This window comes from Gouania willdenowi, chromosome 4, assembly GCF_900634775.1.
Source record: "Gouania willdenowi chromosome 4, fGouWil2.1, whole genome shotgun sequence".
Taxonomy (NCBI): Eukaryota; Metazoa; Chordata; class Actinopteri; order Blenniiformes; family Gobiesocidae; genus Gouania; species Gouania willdenowi.
Window position 1 is genome coordinate 20,845,846 of NC_041047.1, and position 4,552 is coordinate 20,850,397.

The following is a 4,552-nucleotide window of genomic DNA, read 5'->3' on the forward strand; positions in this document are numbered from 1 at the left end:
AGCTATGCTCACATGTACACACACACACACGCACACGTATGCACACATAAAACAGGCACTGACACATTTACGCCCACAGGCATGTGTATCTGGGAAACTCAGGAATTCCAGTGCTCGACTGCAAACACGTTGGCCTCTGAAGTCGTATCCGGTACAACACACAATACAACAGTGGATAGATCAATACCCAGCCATTTTTCTGTATAACAAGTGCTAAATACTCCTTTTAAAAAGAAAAGTGCTGCGAGCAACTCATCTACTTCAGATGGCTTGAATAACGTCTGTTAGTGTAAAAATGTGCACAATCAAACACAACGAAATGACCTCTAACCTCAGAGAGAAGAGGACATGATAAAGACAGACGGGCCTGGATTGTTTTTATTTTCTCGCAAAATGGCAAAATTTCAAAAAAAGATCAATGTGAGTCATCACATTATCATATCCTTGCTTCAAAGAAGCAATATGTGAGGAGGGAGCATCCCTCCCGAGGTGCATTTTTGAATGCGGCCTGTCGATACAGACTGAAAAGAGATGAAGAAGTTTAAATCTGAGTATTGACTTGTTAATAGTAGTGGTTGCCCAATGGAAGTGCTGTCAATCATCTTCAACAGCTCAGCAGGGAAAAAAAACAGACATAACAACAGTGCCCACATAATGAGGTGGCACACTGGACTACGTGGAGAGTGTAGGAAACACATTAACCTTTATTTTATTGTTATTTAGCAGCAAATATGATCAGACATAATGCCAAACATCATTAAGATCTAGTCTAAAGTCATGGTCAAAACTGTGTGTTTCAAACTCCTTCCTGATCCCAGAGAGCCACTCTCCAGATCAGGGGTCTGCAACCTTTACTCTCAAAGGAGCCATTTAACCTCATCTCACCCCGAATAGAGTCCTCCTGGAGCCGGAAAAATACCGCCTCAATGTATACAATACAGTGTATTAAATTCTATACAGTTAAAGATATATAGAATATAGTTTGATTTAATTTGATTTGATTTATATTGATCAAGTAAATGGCAACTTAAAAGCAGTTTAAAATAAAATAAAATAAATTGACATAAAAAAAATACCAACAAAACCGTGTCTTGCATCTTCAAATTCTTACGCATTTCAGTTTACATGAACACAATTTATATAAATAATATTTTTCATGTTAATGTATTTAATGTATTATTGCATGATCATGTGGTCAACACATGCTAATTGCTAATTTCTTGCCACACATAAAGCATGCATATTTAACCGGCACATTGGTGGTTAAATGAATCTGTTCCCATGCAATTATAATCTCTATAGAATAGTGTTTTTGTTGGTTTAGTTATCTTACCAGGGATTTAAAACTTAAGGTTAACCACAGGTGCAGGAAAGTTGATGGTCTGTAGATGTTGCAGCAGATGAAGTAGGAAGGTGCACAGCGTGATTTATTTTTAAGTTAACAAATTGTTATATGATTTTATTTGTCATTAATCATTAATAGCCTCTGAAAGAAAATAACTCTTTATTTCAGTATTTTTTTTAAAGCTATAGGGAGCCATGGCAAAGGACTCAAAGAGCCACATGAGGCTCCAGAGCCGCAGGTTGCAGACCCCTGCTCCAGATGTTTTTCAATGTCTTTTTTTTCTAAAAGCTGCTAGGGACAATAGCTAAATAAAAAATGTAATAATGCAGAATAAGACATAGTTGCAGGCCTCAGATCAATAAATCAAACGTATTTCTTCGGCGAAACGAGAGAATTTACTCACAAACAAATGTCAAAGAATTGAAATGGCCACTTGCAAGTTAGTTTTTTACTCCATCTCAAACATTGAGTTGGTTGATAAATGGTCATGTGACTTGAACTTTTACACATTGCATTGTGGGATTGGGAATCCTGTAGAAAAATGCAAAGATGAGGCCAATACGGAAACGTTCGTGTTTTTACTTAATTCTTACCATGTTTTTTTCTGTTGGTATGCTAGATAAGTGCCACTTCATCCCACTCCCTTTCAAGCAGTGTATTTATTATGTTTATCCACACTACAGTATGTTAATACATATTATGTATATTAGCCATGTAGGCTACAAATAGAAAAAAAAAATATGTACACATAACGACAAAAGCTTTTCTGTTTGTATTAAATTGCTCTAAATAAATACATAAATATTGAAAGTGAAAACAGTGATTGGCTTGACTCCATTTTGTGATGTTCCATAATGTTCTATGCCAGACATTACATTTTGGCCATAATTGCGTGTTTCCATGGAAATCAACATCATTGACAACCACCATTGTTTTTGGTGCAACTTTCAATCTGTGAGAACACCAGAAATGTCACTTTGGCAGTGTTTTCACAGGCACAATAACAGTGGGTGAGAAGCACAACTTTTGAAAGAAATACAGGTACATTTAAAAAATAAAAATAAATAAATAAATAAAAAGTTAGGGAAAGTCCCCAGCAGCTTTAAACACACCTGAATGCAATGATCAGATAATTTTCAGGCTGAGATGGCTAATTACCATTCATATGATTCAGGTGTGTTGGAGCAGAAAGACAAAACCTGCTTACTGTATGAGTGATGAATCTACATGAAAACATTGTAAATATTTGCATTTGTAGAATAGATTTTGCTGCCATCTGCTGTTTAAGGATATAATGCACTTCACAATTCGGCTACACTTTGAAACGAAAAGGTACTTTTCTCGTTGTTTGTCATCTCCATTCGTCTTAATGTACTCTAAAAGACACATGAGCAAACATAACGCGTACACACCGATGACTTCAACAGTGATAATATGCATTTGTTTAATAAATGGTGCCTGGTTTTCTGAGTAATTTACCCACTTTGATGCAAATCTGTGCGAAATCATCACATGGAATCATCTCAAACCAAGGGAGAAAGTAGAAGAACACAGATAGGATCATGACTCATATGCCTAAAGTAGTTCTTCTTTCACGCCATCACTGTAGAGGGTGCAATAAACATGTAAACCACACGGTGTCACTGTTACGCAGTATATCATAAACTGTCAAGCAGAAATCCAATCAGAAACTTCAAGTCACTTGTTTTAGTGAAGCTATAAAGTCATGTAGCTTTTGTCAACAACATAAATGCAAACAAAATCTTAATTCAGAAGTTAGAAAGTAAGTTGGGCAATGCCATATTAGGTTGAAGTAGGCCTGTGACTCTGGATTTCATTATGTTATAAAATAAAAAGGTGTGGCTGCCACTCAATGCATACGCAGCGTCCCTCATTGGGCAGTTTAGGTGCACCACGTGACTTAAAGTTCCGTCAGTTTTATTTTAGCTCAAATTTATTTTTAGTTACTCCGCTAACCCTTTTGTTTTAGCCCTAACCCTAACTCTAACCCAGGAAATACCCCAAAATGTTTATTTTCTTTGTATATGTATTATTAAAAGTGGAATTTGCCGTGTTAAGTATTGTTAAAATGAAAAAATATATATGACAAAAGTGGAATTCGAACCCACAGCAGTGAAAAGAAGAAGCTTTGAATCAGGCACCTCAGACCACTCAGCCAAAAAGAAAGACAGCCACATTACAGTTATGTAGAAAAGCCATAGTCCCGGAGGCTACTGATACCTTTCCGTATCAATAGACACTTCCAAATAAAAACAAGCCAAATGTTGTTCAAATTTGTATTTATAAAAACCGTTTAAGTAAAAAAGCCGCTTTTGAAAAAAATAAAAATAAAAAAAAGTCTGTTAAATACCAAAATGTGCTTCACTTTCCATCATTTTGGTTGCCAGGTTAAGTGATGTCAAGGGAACATGGGAAATAGCCTGTTTAACATTCCATGTGGTTGCAAGCTTTTTGTGTTTCTCTGATGGTAAATTAAAGGCACCAACCTCATCTGTTTAAACAAAATGAACTGAACAGCATTTCTCATGTAAAAGATACTGTCATTCTTAAAAATCAGTTAGGGGATGTTTTAACGTCGATTAGCTATGTTTGGCGGTAAAAACACAAGCTAGAATACAGATGGTTAGTGAGATGTGATTAAAAAAAACAAGGATGAACTTAACATGGACTTATATGGCAACTTTATGGTTGTGCTTCCTATTTTAAGCGGTTGCTGGAGGACACTGACGGTTAGCGCTACTTCCATGAAAAATAGGCTTCAAAAACACCCAATAACCAGTTAATCTCCATTAACAAGCATTCAACCAGTTTCATTTGAGTCCCTCGATCAAAAATGGATTTGGACGAGAGTTTTCCGTTTTTGGCTATAGCTATGATTTCTCGACCTATCCTTCATATCGTACCACAGTTTGCATCCTTAGTCAGCAGTTGGATGAAGATGAATGGTTGGAACCAAAGTTGGACCTCTCAGTGAAACCACAAACTGATTAAATTACCTGCAATGGATCAGAGAGGAAACGAAAGGAAAGCCACCCCGACTTTGGATCAAAATATCATTCTCTTTCTAAATACTATCCACAGATGGTTGGCTGGTTCAACTCTGTTCTATTGCTTCCCTTACCAGATGGAGTTTATTACAATTTTCACTCTTCAGGAAGATTTCCGAAGTTTGGAAAAGTGCCTCTT